This window comes from Leptonychotes weddellii, chromosome 1 (genome assembly GCF_054177405.1).
Source record: "Leptonychotes weddellii isolate Sample4059 chromosome 1, ASM5417740v2, whole genome shotgun sequence".
Lineage (NCBI taxonomy): Eukaryota > Metazoa > Chordata > Mammalia > Carnivora > Phocidae > Leptonychotes > Leptonychotes weddellii.
Window position 1 is genome coordinate 47,332,798 of NC_138369.1, and position 17,650 is coordinate 47,350,447.

The following is a 17,650-nucleotide window of genomic DNA, read 5'->3' on the forward strand; positions in this document are numbered from 1 at the left end:
AAACATTTTACTTACTAGATTACTGGTTTAGATTATAAAGGGATGTAACTCAAGAACAGCCAGATGGAAGAGACGCACTAAGGCAAGGTATTTGGGAAGGGGGATGGAGATCCCTTGACCTCTCTGGGCAAGCCACAAATCTCCACAAATCTCTACATGCTCACAAACCCGGAAGCTCTCCGAACTTTTTTAGAGGGTTTTATGGAGGCTTCATTACGTAGGCATGATTAAATCACTGGCCATTAGTAATTGAACTCAATCTCCAGCCCCTCTCCCCTCCATGGAGGTCAGAGGGTGGGACTGAAAATTCCAACTCTCTAATCACACTGTGGGTTATGGTTCTCCTAGCAACCAGCCCTATCCTTAGGTGCTTTCCAAAAGTCATCATCAACATAACAAAAAACTCCTTTATTGCTGTCTTCCCTTAGGAAATTCCAAGGGTTTAGGAGCTCCGTGCCAGGAACTGGGCTGAAGACCAAATATATATTTATTATAAATCACAATATCACACCTTGTAAGGCTCATTTCAGACTTTCAACCTCCAGAAAAATAGGAGAATTTGTGTTGTTTTAAGCCAGTAAATCTGTAGTAATTAATTATGAAATGGCTTAGAAGCACGAAGTTGAACAAAAATCAAAATGGCTGCACTAATTTTCAGAAAGTCTCGATTTTTATTTATTTTTTTTTTAAAGATTTTATTTATTTATTTTGAGAGAGAGAGAATGAGAGACAGAGAGCACGAGAGGGAAGAGGGCAGAGGGAGAAGCAGACCCCCCCGCCAAGCAGGGAGCCCGATGCGGGACTCGATCCCGGGACTCCAGGATCATGACCTGAGCCGAAGGCAGTCACTTAACCAACTGAGCCACCCAGGCGCCCAGAAAGTCTCAATTTTTAAACTAAGCAACCTTTTTCTTCTCTTCCCCAAACCTCCCCTCCTCTCTTCTTAGCTTTTTTGTTTCAGGAACCCCGTATCACCCCGAAGACATGGCAAATGAGGCTGGCAGCATATAAACAATTCCTGTCAAAACCAGCTAGATCCTGGGGACGCCTGGGTGGCTCAGTCTGTTGAGCAGCTGCCTTCAGCCCAGGTCATGGTCCCGGGGTCCTGGGATCGAGTCCCACATCGGGCTCCTTGCTCAGTGGGGAGCCTACTTGTCCCTCTGCTTGTGCTCTGTCAAATAAAATCTTTAAAAAAAAAAAAGCAGTGGTTCCCCCACCCCCAAATCAAAACAAAACAAAAAAAGGGTCCCCTGGTCCACCTTACCTGTTTCCCACTCTCCAGAAGCAGCCACTTTCATAAAAAAAAAAAAACCAGCTAGATCCTGATTTCCCTAGGAAACACCCCAGCCCTGACCTTTGGGAGGGCTTGCAGTTTTGAAGGCTTTAGCCTGCTGCAGCCTCCTTTGCCTGGCAAAAGCAATAAAGCTGTTGTTCCTCTTTACCCCAAACTCTGTCTTCATGCGTTGTATTTTGGCTCTGAGGCACGGAGGTCAGTTTTTGACGACAGTTACCATAGGAAACTGATAGAAATGATGAGTTTAGCAGTAGCACTAGTGGATGTCAGACATGTGTGTAACTCTTTTCATGGGTTATCTATTTGGCTTAATCCTTGGAATAATCTCAGAGGTCGGAGCTATTATCCCCATTTTACAGAGGAGAAAAACAAGGACCAAGAGGTTAAGTGATGCACCAAAGGGCCTTTGCCAGCTAGCGCTGGAGCCTAGAGTCAAAGAATAACTCAAAGACATTGAGTTAATTTTTTGCATGCTATTTCCTTGTAAAGAGGGGAACCATCTGAAAATGGCTAGAGAGGAATTAATAAAAGAAAGAGGGAAGAGGGGAGGAGGAGAAGACAAAGACAAACTGGAAACCATGAACTTTAGTTTTCTTGCCCAGCAATGATGCCATTCAGAGGGTTCTGATCTTGGGCAGCTAGAAAGAAACTTTAGTTGTTTATAGATGCCCAGAAGACCTCAAGAGTTGACCTTTCTCTGTGTAATGCCTGTCATGGTCCTTTGCTGTCATCTTCATGCTCATTAGGCAAGTTTATACCATCACCTTTACCAGAAGTTCTCACCAGAGTGGCATCCAGCTGATTTTAATTACCTACCAAGACGTTGAAATTACCAAGAAAAAAAAACAAGGAATCTCCTTTATTTACCCCAACTTCACACACTTCAAGGTCTGGAGAAGCAGGGAAAGCTTCTTCTTGGATTGACCAGAATGCCCTCTGAGCACACCCTTGATTTTTCACATATCCTGTTTCCTCAAATTCTTCCTTTGATGCTTTCCAAACGTGGGTCAATCTGGAATTGCCTTCTGCTATCAAATACAAAAATTGAGGCCACAGCCCTCATGTTCTTTACCAGGCCATTCTCCTCCGGATCTCAGATCACGGACCTGGATTCATTCTGGAAGAAAGAGGCGGACAGGGGCTACTCTAGCCTGGTGAGAGAGAGCATAGGTTTCCCTCCAAGGAGCCTGGGATCAGTCCCAGCTGCACCCCTTCAGCTACCTCGAGAACATTGCCTCACCCCTATTTGCCTCAGCCTCTGTACCTAGTTGGGCCCACAGGATGTCTGAGATACAGAGCACAGAAATGGCTTGCCTGCTGACAGGTGCTGTGCACGCATCACTTGCAGGATACAGAAGTTTTGCTCAGCGCCAGTTTTCTCACAGCAGAAGGCACACACCTAAAGACAGTCTGTGTTATGATGCTGCATATTTTGCAGTGTTCTGAGGTCCATTTTGTCCCCCTGCTGGGTCCCCAGGGGGTGGGACTGGGTGGGAGACCAATTATCTTCTTCCTGCTCATCTCTTAAGTGGATTTTGTCAAATCTCCTAGGCCTTTTAAAGAAGGGGGAGAGAGGAGACCTTCTGAAACACACAGCAGCTATTTCCCCGTGGACACAGCCACCGAGCCATGCTCTTATTTTTAAAGGGGGCCCTGGAGTCATTTTTTCCAACACGAAGTCTCAGAGCAGCTTAGTCGCAGGCGGCAGCCTGTGTTGCCGCTGTAGGGCTTTAATCGGCAGTTAAGTCAAGAGGTTTAATTCCATCCAGGCCCCCTTTTGGCATGTGTACCATTTTTCTACATATCTGGTTTCCTCAGACTAAAAATGTGTCTCTCCCCCATGCGTCCAGCCCGTAGCATCTTAACCTTTGTTCTGTCTCCAGAGCACTGTCTGTGATAATAAATTACTCAGCACTGGATGAATTAGCCAAAGCCAGTGGGTGAAAAAAGATTAGGTTGGACCTAAAGAAATTAGGTTCTAAGCACAGATACAGGATGAAGCTTAGACCCTGGATGACAAAGAAGCTTTACCTCTATTGGCATCAGGCACAAAATCGGTTGTTGGCAAAATACCACATTGAATCCCCACAATGACCTCAAGAGTATGTGTTGTTATTTTCCTTATTTTGTAGATGAGGAAACTGAGACCCAGAGAAGTTAAGTAACTTGACCAAGGTCACATACCTACTCTTGGTCCCAAGATTCGAACCCAGGCAGCCTAGTTCCAGAAACTCACACTGTCCTCCCCCAGTGGATTTCCATTCATTAATTTATTCATTTATCCATTTAAACCTACCGAGGAAGGGAGAAAATGTTATGTAAGAACGGACCCCAGAATATTTTTGCACGAGGCACCTGTCCTTAGGTCACTGTAGGTGGAAGGGGCCGAGCAGGTGAATGCCAGGAGAGGCCTGAAGGTGCAGGCTGGGGCAGGACAAGGATTATTTGGTGGCCTGGAGAACCCACCTGAGCTTGCAAGTCTGGAATAACAGCATGGTGAGTGGGGCTTGTCCTGCCGCCTGGGAAATTGGTGCTTGAGGCCACAGTTGAACACAAGAGGTACAAAGAATTCTATGGCCTGGAGGAAACTGCCCATCACTGGGGCCTGAGTGTTGCCCCCAACCTCAACCAGTGGCTCTGAGGAGAAGAACAGGGGAAGATGCCTTACCACACTCAACCCTACACCAGCCCCACTGCTGTGAGGGAGCAGAAGAGCCTGAAGCCAAGTGAGGGGCTCCAAGGAGAGGCACAGAAGGCAAGTCAGGGACCTGGCAATGCTTGGGTGGGGATATCCCTCAGAGGATGGTGAAGGCCATGAAGTGGGGAAAAGCAGACCCTTCCTTCTGGCCCCGTGTTAGTTTCCCAGGCCCAAACCCGGTGGCTTAAAACAATAGACATTGCCTCACAGTTCCGGGGGCTGGAAGTCTGAGATTAAGGTGCCGACAGGGCCACAACCCTGCAGTCTGTTGGGGAGTCATTCCTTACCTCTTCTTAGCTTCTGGTGGTTTGCTGGCAATCTTTGGTGTCCCTTGGCTTGTGGATGCATCACTCCAGTCCTCCGTCTTTGCTTGGCCTTCTCCCTGTGTCTCTGTCTTCACATAGCCGCCTTAAGGCTGCTGGGCATTTTGGATTAGGGGCCCAGCCTCCTCCATATGACCTTGTCTTAAGTGATTACATCGGTTAATGACCATATTTCCAAATAAGGCCACATTTAGAGATACTGCAGTTCAGACTTCAATACATCATTTGATGGAGGGGACACATTTCAACCCAGAACAGGCTCCACGGCCAGTCTGGAAAAGGGCAGCCGGTGGATCCAAGGTGCTGGCTGGGAGGAAGGAATCTAAAATCTCTACCCCAGAGAGCCTGGGTTTGTAAACTGCCTGGGGCTTCGTTAAGAAGTGCCAAAGGAGGGCCAGAGAGCCTGGCTGCAGAGATGGGACAAGAGAAAGCTGGTTTGTGTGTACGCCCCCATCCAGCTCAGGCTGCTTGGAGGCCAGCTTGCGAAGCCTGTCTCTCTGCTGAAGTCACTCATCACCGACATTAACTTTGATCACCTGGCTTGAGGCCGGATTTGCAGGTTTCTCTACTAGTAAGGTATCTTTAACCCTTTGCATACCTAACTCTTTGGAAGCAAGTCACCTGGGTCAGCCCACTGTCAAGTAGGGCCGTACAAGTTTTACCTCATTGGATTTTCACAATGACCTAACCTGGCAGGGCCTGTTACCATCTCATTTTACAGCTGAAGGCAATGAGACTCAGGGAGGTTCAGTGTCTGCACTGAGACCATGCAGGAGCTCCCAACCTCACACACCTGTCTCTCCTACAAGATGGGGCTCCTGCACCCACCTCTCCCCTAGTTCACCCCTTCTCTGTGTCCTGTCTGCTGTCCCCACTCTTCAGAGTTTCTTTATGGCCCCAAGTTTGCTATGAGACTGTACTTGAAAGAAAGAGGCCCCGAATCACATTCCTTTTTGCAGACTTCACAGGGTATCACGGAGCTCTTTATTGCAAATGACCTGCTGCCTACTTTCATTTCCTGCATGGTCTAGATGGACACAGATAGAGGCAGGGAGTGACAGGCACCCACAGGGAGGGGCTGTGAATCTCACTAGAGGGACCCTAGTGATGGCTGCATCGCTCCTGGATCCTGCAAGGGAGACACAGACTGAAGGAAAACTGGGGCATCAGCCTGGGTCCTGTGACTTTGGGTGGAGGGACCTAGGGTCATGGTCTTACGGGAGGGGGTGGGGTATAGAGTAGGATCATTGAGAGAGAGAGAGAAGCAGAAGCTGCTGGATAAACTGGGCTCTGGCATCCCAACTCCATCTTCCTTCCCAGTGTTCATCCTCAAAATGACAGCACACAGGGAAGTGTGTTTATCCAAGCATCTGATATTCACTGCACACCTTACAAGGGTCTGTTCTGTGCTGGGAATCATACCGGCGCTCTGGATATGCTGTCCTCCTTCATCCTCATAGCAGCCTGGGAGATGGGATTCTTATGTCCATTTTACAGATGAGCAGATGGAGGCTTGGAGAGGGAAGATGACTCACAGCTGGTGGTGGAGCCAGAATTCAATCCAGGGGTGGCTGACTGCAAAGACTTTGCTCTTTCTACCCATTACTCATCTACTCATTCATTCAACACATTTATTTTTTACCTTTGCATGCACACCAGCTGTTGTGCTAGGTGCCGGAGAGACAGAAATAAATGACACAGGCATGGCGCTCTCCTCATGTCCTCCCGTTCCACAGGGAAAACAGATCCCTCCCCTCCTGGGTAACCAGCGCGTTACCGCATTGTAGATCAGCCTTGTCATGATCACTTATGAGATAATGGTGATGTGGTGTGATAATGGAGAATCACGAGGTGGTGGAAGGAAAGGTGTCACTGAGCAGGTGACATGTAACTTGTACCTGGATAATTGGAAGAGCAGGGGGAAATGCATTTAAGATAGAGGGAACAGCATGTACAAAGGCCCTGAGGTCTAAAAGAGGTCAGATGAAGGCAAAGGTACTTAGCATCGAGTGAGGGAGGGGGAGGGGACAGGATGTAAGGTAGGAGAGGTGGGCAGGATCCCAGTCATACAGGGCTTTGTAGATCAAGGGGAGGGCTCCAGAATTGATCCTGGGTGTGATGGAAGCTGTTGGAGGGTTCTAACCAGGGCCGTAACAAATCTTTTCTCTCAAGGTGCTCACATTTTAGAGCAGGGTTTCTTAACCCTGGCGCTGTTGACATTTTGGGCCAAGTAATTCTCTGCGGTGGGCTGTCCTGGGCATTGTAGGATGTTTAGTGCATCCCTGACATCTACCCCTTAGATGCCATTTCCTCACCCCACCCCACATCTCACTGTGACTACCAAAATGTCCGTCTTTGACTATCAAATGCCCGTCTTTGAGAACCACTGACTTAACATATCAAAGGTTTAGTTGCTTTCACAAAGTCCAGTGTCACTGGGTCCAGTTGCTCTCCTGGGTGGCTTGCCTCCACACAGTGACTGAGGTATGAGGGCCTATTCAGCAGGTGGCTCCAGTTTCTCAGAACGCTTTGCTTCCACCTGACAGGCAGGGAAGAGAAACAGTGTGGATAGTGGCCAGGCTGGATGTGAGTACGTGTGCCATTCCCACCCACAGTCCACTGGCCAGAACTCAGTCCCGTGGCCCCAGTCTACCTGCAGGGAGGCAGGAGCATTCTTTCCTCGTGCACCCAGGAGATGGACATGCCCTTGGTGGCATAAAGCACCGCCTCCACACAAGGAGCTAAGCATTTACTTACAGTGACCCACTGATTGCTCACAACACCCAAGGAGGTAGTTTAATTCCATTTTCCCAACACTTATCTGAGTCATGGGCCTGTCGTCAGAGCAGGGACACTGGGTCCCAGGGGAGCACACCAATGAGAAGGCTCAATGCTGGGCTCCTTGGACCACAGAAGCTTTAGGCTGACACAGGTAATAGAGGGTTGCAGTTTGTCTTGCCAGCATCCCATGCTCCTTTGCGAGGAAGAACCCTCAATTTTTATTTGGAGAGGTAGCCTTGCACACTGAGTCTCCCTGCCCAGTGTCAGCCAGTGAGTGTGGTGCATTCCTTGGGCCACGGTGCCTGGTTCATGGTCTCCTCATCCTGCTCAGTCAAAGTAAGTCTCAAGATTTTGCTAAGAATGCTGGGACAGAGACTCACCTTTTTCAGGCTGGGTGTGAACCAATGTTGCTGGCAACCACCTTGTGGCCGGGAGGAAAATCCTGAGAATGGAGCCAACCTGGAGAAAGTGGAGAAGAAAGACAGAGACAGAGTAAAATCAAGTTCAGATGGCCTATTTGTGCCTTGTGTCTAACCTCAGGAAGTCAGATAGACTCCTTGAACTTTCTCATTACACAAATCAGTAAGTTCCCATTTCCATCACTTGCAACCAGCAAAGTACTGAGCAACATAATACATTTTCCCCTCAAGCCCTGGGAAGGGCCTGGATCTGCAGGACTGAGTATCTGTGGAACCCTCCCATGATGCACAGGAATGCGAGAGTTGGGGACAGAAAGTCGAGAACCGGGGCCAACTAGAAAAGGTTCTTAATATCTCTAATATCAGGACAAAGTTGCCCTGACAAGCCACCCTTAACTTAAAGCTCAAATAAAGAAAATAATATCCAACATTGCTTCCAGCTTATGAATCACTAACCTAGCAGGCCTTGACCACAATCCTGAGAAGTAAATACATCTAAGATATCAGGTGAGGAGGCTCAGAGAGGATAAGCAACTGGCCTAAGCTCACCCAGCTTAAATGGTAGAGTTGGGACTCAAAGTCAGGTTTCTCTGACTCAACAGTCCATGTGTTCTTTGGAGTTTTTCTATATAATAAACTCTAACATCTCCCTGAGCTTGTTTTAAAACATAAAGCCAGGATAGCCTTTTGTTTTTATCCAAGGCTGGGATTTAACAGGTTACCCACCCAGGTCACCCAGACATAGACTTGGGGAAGCCAGAGCAATGCCCCCCACCAGTTCCTCCTCCCTCTGGTCCTGTGTTTGGGTAACAAACGCCTTCGTTAGAGTACATATTTAAGCATTTCCAGGGCACACAACATCTGCTACAAGCACGCTGGCCTTCCCTTCTGCAGGTGCATGGTTCAGCGTGGGCGAGACGGAGCACAGAGAAGACGTGCTAGAAATGTCAGACGATAGTCACACCCCGCCATCCAAGAATTAACAAGCCTTTGCCGAATGGCTTCTGTCAGCAGCCCCAGGCGTGGGGGACACACCCCCTTCAAGCATGGCGTGTTTGTGCTCCTGGCAGGTGTGTGTGTGTATGCCCGAGGTTTGTGGGCGTGCACACACACTCGTGCGCACACAGCCCCTAACCAGAACTGAGTGGCAGCACCTCCTAGAGCCGAGCAAGTGAGTCAGCCACCCAGGAAAGGGAGGCATCATGATGATGATTTTTTCAGATGGAATGATGCTTCCTGCCACTTAAAGGAAAAAAAAAAAAGTCTTCCTGGTAATTTAGAGGGAAAAAAAACCAAATCAAATCCCAACTCTTACAGGCTCTCGGGAGACTCATTAGTGTGACAGGTACTTTATCATAAAGAAATTGGGTTTCTCTTTATGTAAGTGAATCAACACAGAATTTCTTCACAACCAGTTCTGGACAATAACCCAAAGTGAACTGTATACAAGGCTTCTGTTTGTTCTTCCCCTGGACCGACAGGAGGGCCGACTCCAGTTCTGTTGACTGCCCTCACCTGAGGCACCTTGCAGGTGATACATGACCCTAGCTGGCCAATCCTGACTGGTAGAATCTCATGATTGATTAGTAATGTCTGCCTTGGGTCATGAGCAGCAAGCAGAACTTCATATGTCAGATACTTCCCAATCTTGCTTAAGAGTTTGAGACACTGAACATGTCTCATGACTAATATTCTGTTTTTAAAGATTTTATTTCTTTATTTGAGAGAGAGTGAGCATGAGCACCTGTGGGGAGGGGCAGAGGGAGAAGCAGGCTCCCTGCTGAGCAGGGAGCCCTACACGGGACTTGATCCCAGGACTATGGGATCATGACTTGAGCCGAAGGCAGATGCTTAACCGACTGAGCCACCCAGGCACCCCTCATGACTGATATTCTTAAAGCAATGAGAATATTCCTTATCAATCCATTAATAAATATTTATTGAACCCATACACATGCCCAGTCCTGTGCTAGGTTCTGGGGAGCCATAACATGAGAAGGGTGAACAGAATTAAAATGGAGCATCTTCTACAGGCTGGTTGCTTTCTGTCCATGTTCTCAAACTTCATTTCACCATCAAAACACCAGGCCTGAACGGTTTTATTATCCCCACTTTATAGATGTTGCATTGAGGACCAGAGCTAGTGAGGGGCACATCCTGGACTCCAAGCCGAATCCAAGCCTTAGGTCTCTGATCTGGGCCTTTTGCCACCACACCACTCATTGATTCTGTTTATGCTGATTCTGGTTAATTACAACATAACAACATGACCAATAACAGCGGCTAACACTTATACAGTCTTTACTATGTGTGAGGCAGGGCTTTGCACAGTTAATTCACTTTCCAGTTCCTATGTTAAATAGAAGGGCAGAAAAATGGATAATAAAATGTATTTCCCAACCATAAGAAGCTCGTAGTTCAGCCACTGAGACAAAGACTTAGGTGGGTAATTAATAATTTCATGTTCACGTTCACACTCTCAACCTAATAAAGGTCAAGACTCGGCTCAAGCATCATCTGCTCCATGACGCCTCCCCTGGGAGCCCCCAGCCTCTAGGTGCTGGGGAGCCCATCTGGTCCGTCTCTGACATCTGCTTCCCAGTACAAGACCTTTCCTAGGGTATGTGCTGGGGAGTATTTGCTTTGTGCATGTGCACATGGAAGTCTCCGGGGATGTATGGATGGCAGAAGGAGAAGCTGCCTCTTCTGGGTCAATGAAAGTAAATCTCTGGGGCTTCTCAGAGCCCAGAGACTCAGCCATTTCCATGTTTGGGGGCTCCTGATAGACCAAATAATGAAGAGATGGTGTTACAAAGTGATATATTTTAAATGGTACAAATCAACGAATGAAAGCTTTGAACAACACAGCAAGGAGTTATGTGAGGGAGGTGTTGCTGAAGACCTTGCATAATTCAACCCTCAGAATTCAAGACCCAAGAGGACAAGACAGAGGCAACCTGTGTCTCCGGCTGGCGTGGCGCCATCGTGTGGCAGCAGCTCAGGGCAACTTACAATTCTTTTCCGGCCCACGTAAATGTGAGGATGGGATGAATTGCCACTCCGCAACCTGTGACAGGTCCCATTAGTCACCATGTTCACTGTTCACACCCCTCTCTCACTGGGTCCCGTCCCGGGGACATGGAGGCATGAAGCCAGGATGGCTGTGCCCCCCCAACCCCAGGGGGTGCAATCCACACTGTAGCAATGAGTTCCTGCAGAGGCAAGCCCTTTGCTCCCAGGCTCTGGAGGGGCCCCACACCAGTCTTCAGTTTGGGATCCAAGACATCTCAGACCATCGAATGACGCATCCGGTGAGTAAATATTTAGTGAGCATTTACGACCTGCCGGAGGCTGTGCTGGTACATAGAGCTCCCTCCCTCCCACTGTCCAGGGGGCTGCATCTCACATCGGGGATTCATACAGCCCATCTGGGCAGTATAAAGGCAATGCTAGGTTTTGCATTTTGTAGGGGGTGAAGAGAAGGCATTCAATGTTGAACAATATTGTGAGAGCACCTCCCATGTGCCAGGCAGTGAGTGTCCTGTGTGCCAAGGACCCAGCACTGAACAAAACAGGCAAAGATCCTGTCCTCTGGAGATGCCATTCCAGTGGGGAGAACGGAAAAGAAACCACATAAATAAGTAAAATACATCCTATTTCATCGATTCTATGATGTGGATTTTTTCCACCCATTTAACATGTCTGAAATCAGGGTGTTTCCTACCTTCAATGGTGTCTTCGCATTGTTCTATGGTTTAATTGGTGGTATTTTTTCCTCCTTTGTGGTACAAAACTAATGGATCCTCTTGCTTTCGACGATGTGTGAATTTGATGAGCTGTGGAGTAAATTATACAGTGCTAAGTAATGAGGAGAAAAATCAAGCAGGGAAGCAGGATGGGGAGTGCCGCAGAGTGGGGGCTGCATTCTCTAGACAGACCTGGCAGATAGGGAGAAGGTGAGTTTCAGCAAAGACAGGAAGGAGGGGAGGGAGAGAGACACGTGGCTATCTTGGGGGAGAGCACTGCCGGTCAAGGGAATGGCATATGCAAGAGCCCGGAGGAAGCAGCCTGCCTGGAAGAGCAAGGAGGCCCACATAGCTAGAGGAAAATGAGCGAGGGGTGCTGCATAGAGGATGAGTTCAGAGAGGGAACAGGGGCCAGATTATCCAACCTTTACCATCTTTGATTTTTACTCTGAGTGAACCTCAACAGCAATCTTGGTCATCTGATGCCCATTTTCCAAATGAGAAAGCTGAGTTTTAGTGAGGTTTTTAAAAATGTCCCAAAGCAACTCAGGAGAGCAGCGGAGCCCAGATTTGGAGCCAAATCTGACTCCCAGGGCTGCTGTCACCCAAAGCAGGTAGACAAGTGATTGGTGTGGGGGATGATGGTTAGTGCCTAGCCAGGGCCGAGGCAGAAGCTGGTGGGGGACCTGGCATGGAGGAGGCCCTGAAGTCCAGAGGGTGGTCAGCAAGACTAGAGTGATACCTCCTTTAACTCCCTCTGATGGAATCCCCTAAAGCTCAGGCACCCTAAATTCACACAAGGAACACCCCTTACCATATAGTTCTTGAAAGAGGGATTAAATGAGCATGATTATCATGGCAGCAATGACAGTAGAATGGATTTCGTGTGTTTATCTGGTTGCTCAAAGACGTGGGTAAATATGCTAAACAATTAGTTGCTAGTTTATGCACCAGTAATGCCCTATTAAACCAACTTCTAGAACTGTCTCAGGGATTCACTAAGTATTAGGAGCTCCAAGTTGGATGCCTGGAACACGCAGTGACAGAGCAAATCCCTCCCAGACCCTTGGCTGTTGGCAAGGACATGGAGGGAACACAGTGTTACCAAGATCCCAATCCTCTCTTCCTTCTTCCCTCTCTCCCTCCCTTCCTCTCTGGATCAAGGCTGAATCTGCCAATTTGAAGACCCACATGCCTCAACTGTGGGTAGTGGCAGAGGATAGGCTGACCATTCCAGAATGCTTCCCTTTTGTAGTAGATTCATTGTATTAACGGCCTCCCTGTCCTCACGTCCCTTTGCAATGTGACTTTGCAGCCCCTCTCACTGAGAGATGAGTCTACTCCTCCACCGCTTTGAATCTGAGCTGAACTCATGACTTGCTCTTGCCAGAATGTTTCAGAAGCGATGGTGTGAGTTGTGCAAGTTGTGAGTACTTGCACACTTCCTCTCTCATACCATGTGAACAAAAGAGGTTAGTCTGCTGGATGTAAAACCACTTGGAGGAGAGCCCTGATGTCCCAGTTTACATCCTGGACTAGCTTCCAGCCATCTGAGCCCCAAAAGTACAAGAGGGCCCAGAGCAGATCAGAAAGCTCCTTACATGACTCTCAGCTGACCTCAGATATGTGAATGAGCCCAGCTGAGACCAGAAGTATCACCCAGCCGACCTGTAGTCTCAGGAACAATAATGTTCATTGTTTCAAGCCATTGAGACTGTAGTGTTTGTTACACAGCAGGAGCTAACTGATACCCCTCTGTTCTAAAGTTGTTCCTGATGGGGCTGGGCAGTGTGACTTAGGATGTAAGGTCTTTTAGTCTTTTTTTTCTTGGTAGTAAGGAGAAAAATAGAAACTGGAGGATTTCTGAAGTAATGTCAGGATATTTGGATATTACTGTAACAGGATAAAAATGACCAAAAATTACTGTGACAGGAAAAAAATGTAACCAGATAAAAGTGTGTCAGGGGACAGTATCCACTGACATGAAGTTCATGCACATGTTTTGCCCCTTACACACACACACACACACACACACACACAATGAGGACACCTGTGTAAACAAATAAATGAGTATTTCCACTGGAACAGACTCATACTCATGAGCCAACCTACGTGACCCTTCCTAGAATAGCGGTAAGTGTGTATTCTTGTACTTACTTGCTGACAAGTCTTGAGAAATGGCCAGCCTTGCCTATACTCATTTTTCACTAAGAACTCTATTGTGCTAGAAACATCATGAGTGAAGATTGCAGCCATTGAAAAAGGAAAAAAGATGGAGACTCTTCAGGCTTATCAAGAAATGCAATGAAACATTTTGCCAGAAAAAAGGCACCAACCACCTGTTTCCCCATCAGCTCAGTTTCCCCCTAAGGTAGGTACTGCCATGATCCCCATCTCATAGATAAGGAAACTGAGGCTCAATGACCATGCAAGACCACAGCTGAGAAGGGCAGAGTGGAGCCTGGAAGCTCAGGTCCTGCATCCACATCCCTAATGGGATGGTGGTTCTTGAAAAAAATGGAATCGGCTTGAAAAGGTCTAGCTCTAAAGCTTGGGGGTGGGTACATGGGTCTTTGCGATGTTACTGTTCCTCCACTTTGTATGTCTGAAATATTTGAGCACAATTTTCTTAGAAGAAATTAAAAAGACTCAAGCCGTGTTGTTTACCGAACCCCAGGCACTGCATTTCAAATCCTCTGGATGCTCTTCTGGAGCTTCTTTGTTTTAAATTAAAACTTGAGGGAAACAGCAAGAAAAGTGAAGGGAGAGCAGGAAGAAGAAACAGCTTGGGGAAAACACTGGCTCAGCCAGCCACCCCCCCCTCCCCCCCAGGCCTTCCCAGGCTCTGGGGATGAGGCGGGCCCCTGATGTGCTCCACCGTTAAGGGTCTGGATTTCAAATATTTTGGCCTGTTTTTCTGTTGAAGAGCAGTTTCCAGCTTGGGAGGATGAGGGTCGCAGCAGCCTCTGTCAGTGTCCCATGTGAGGCCTCTGGCCTGGCCATCTGGCGGGGCCGGAGGACTTTTTCTAGCTGTCGGACAGGCTGGCAAAGCGTTGCCCCAGGGAGCAGCCCCAACCAATGGCTGGAGAGAGTCAGGGTGAAAACATGCCAGATCCCTTGCCCCTCAGGTGGGACAGCTCTGAGCTCCATTCTTCCCTGACCCTCAGCTAGTCCCCACGACATTCCGCTCCAGTTGCCCCCAGCGGTGTCTACACCTGACACTTGCTCATTGGCCGCCTTTCCCTCTGGGACTCACGCGTCACTCTCCCAGCAGCGTACCCTGGACCCCCTCCCAAGTAAAACGCACGCACTTGAATCTTCATCTCAGTGTTTGCCTCTGAGGGAACCCAAACGAAAGGAAATATTTTCAAAAAGCCCCAGAAGGTGCTTCCGAGATCCTTCTCTCTGTCCCTCTGAATTGAGAACCCCTTCAGCAGACCATCAGCCAGGCCTGGAAAGTCAGCCTGCGCAGGATTAACTCCCAACAATTCCACCAGCCAACTGTGTCACCTCAGATAATCGACTTAGGGCATTTGGGCCTCTCAGTTTTCTCGCCTGTCAGGGAGGGAGCACTCCTTTCCCCAGCGTTGTGAGGATTCCACGAGAGACCCACGGACTCACCCTGTTTGGGCACTGACACTGAGCAAAAACTCAATTTATGATTTAAAAAAATGTCAGGAAGCATTACCTTAATATACATGTCACAAAACTTTTTGTCAGACCCTGTTCTGATTTCCTTGCTATGTAGGTCACATAGCAAGGCAATGCCTAAAATGTACAATTTAATCACCATTTATTAAGGCTCCTTTTCCCTTAGGCTGGAATGGTGTTCTGGAATTATAAATTAGAAAGACCCTCGTTCCCTACTAGCTGGAGGAGGGAGATATAAACAAGTAATACGATGTGAACAGTGCTCTAAGAGACGTTCAAGGTAGGCACTACGGGTTTGGGTGGCCTGGCCCCACTTGGCCTCTGGCTGCAGAGCTGTGATTTCCCTCCAGCAGCTGATTCTCCCTATTCTAGTACCTCGAGCTCCAGGGATGGCCATGTGACTCAGGCTGGGCCAATGGGAGCTCTTGCTCCCCTGGCTATAGTGATTGGGTCAAGGATCAGCATGTGACCAAGCCGGACCAATGAGACCCGATTCTGGGGCTTTTGCAGGGCTACTGGGAGAGTGAAGTCTTCCCGGAACTTAAAGCTAGGAGGGTCAGGTGTCGGGCTTTGAGGGGCTTCTGGGGGGGCTGTGTGAGGGAGAAGCCACACAAAGGAAGGCAGAGCCAATCCACAGCTAGAAGCAGGTCCCAGTGGCAGCTCTACCACCTGGACTTTTCCATTACACAAAGCAATGAATCCTCCCGCTGGCTTTTTCTTAAGCCACCTGCTCCCAGCGTCATGCCCTGTTGTCAGGTCCGTGCAAGACACGAAGGAGGCTCGGGGCAAGAGGTCAGCCACTGCATGAGAGGGTCTGGAAGGCTTCTGAAGGAGACCTATGACTTAGGTTTTGAGGGTTAAATTGAAGCTTGTTCTTCGATGATCAAGGCAGGGAAGGGCATTTGAGACAGAGGAAGTAACGTGGCAGTGGCATGGAAGTGGGGTTTGGGAGCCCTTCAGTGTGTCTAGAGTGTGGGACAGAAGAAAATGAGGCAGGGGAGTTACAAGGGGTCAGATCATAGACTGTCGAGCACCAGGCTATGAGGGGGCGCTTTTCTACTGTGGGATGCTGGGGAGAGGAGCAGATGCTGTGTGTGGTAGGCAGAAGGGAGATGATCCGCCCTCACTAGAGCTGTGGAGACTTAATACACGTCTCTTGTTGAAAGTGCCCCCCTCCCAAGCAGATACCTTAAGGGTTTAATATGCTAAGATTTTAGCTGGGAAAGCACCCAGTGGACAGGGGCAAGGCTGAGATCTGAAATCATCTGTCCCACCTCGGCAGCCAAGATTAATGAAATCCGTGTGTAGCGTTCACGTGACAGAGGGGCGGCACTGTAGGGGGAAGGGGAGATGTGGGTGGCAGCTTCGGTGTCTGCTCCACACCCTGAGCAGTTCTACTCTGGTCCCGGTAAGACAGAGCCCTGAAGTTACTGGGCCACCCTCCTTAGAAAGTACCAGGGCCCACCTTCCTTAGAGCCTCCCACTGGAGCCGGCTTCTCAGGAATCTCACCCCTACCTCAGTGGCTTCTCAAACCCGCACGGTCCTCGCAGTGACATTTTAGCGGTGCTTAGACATGGGTGCCTTGGACACCTCTTGCTGTCAATGGTGGAACCCCTCCCCCTCCAAGAACCAGAACTTAGGAACTGGAGCAAGAAGGCTGAGTGGGTTGGAGTTGACCCCAGCTCCGTGTGATTCAGCACGTGGTCCAGGACCAGCAGTGGCATCATCTGTGAGCTTATTAAAAATCCCTGGCCCTGCCTCTGACCTACTGAGTCAGAATCTGCATTTTAACAAATCCCTAGGTGATCTGCCGGTACATCAGAGTTTGAAAAACTGAGCTACACACTGCATGGAACCAGCCAAACAAAAAGACAGAAGAAAAACACCAAAAAAACTAACTTTGGTTGGGTGGAAATGAGAGAATTATAAGGAGTTGGGGGTTTTTTCCCTCTTCTGCATATCCCAAAATGTGGTTATATTACTTTCCTAATGAAAAAAAACTAACACTTAAAAATTAAGAAAATCTGAAACACAAAATTACACAATGTTATAAAACTGGTAAATTAAGAAATGGTTACTTGCATTTGAAACAGGCCCCATTTTCGGTCTGTTATTACTTTTTATGTTAATTGCCCCCTCCCTTAAAAAAAAATACTTCTGCCTCCAAAGCCAGAAGCAGAGGTGCTTCAAAGGCAGGCTTGGGCCTTGCCCTCTGGGGGAATGGCCAGTGCAGCCAAGGGTGTCTTTCTGTCTGCAAAAGGAGCTCATCGTTATAATGTAGGTAGGTCTTATCAAAAACGAATAGAGATGAGTATGTCTGTCTTATTGAAATGAAAGACAATGAGTTATTGAAGCATTAGGTGTGATTTGTGATTTGCCTTTTCCCCACGATGATCTCCCTTCATGAATACCTTTTCTGCACACAAGATGAGGGCCCTCCCCTTTCCTGAATTTCTCAAGGTTTTCAAGGCCCCAAACTGCTGATTCCAGAGTTGGCCTCTTTGCCTAGTTTACTCTTTCTCGTCCTTCAGCACTCAGCATGAATGTCACTTCTCAGGGAAGAGCCCTCGATTGCAAGTGGTGGAAAAACAAATTTAAACTGACTTGTGCCAAAAACGATGACAGTAGGTTCAGATAACAGAAAAGCCTAGGGATAATGGCTTCAGGTAGAGCTGGACCTCGGGTCTCAAATGATACCTCCGGGAAGCTGCCTAATGACAAATCTCTCAACTTTCTT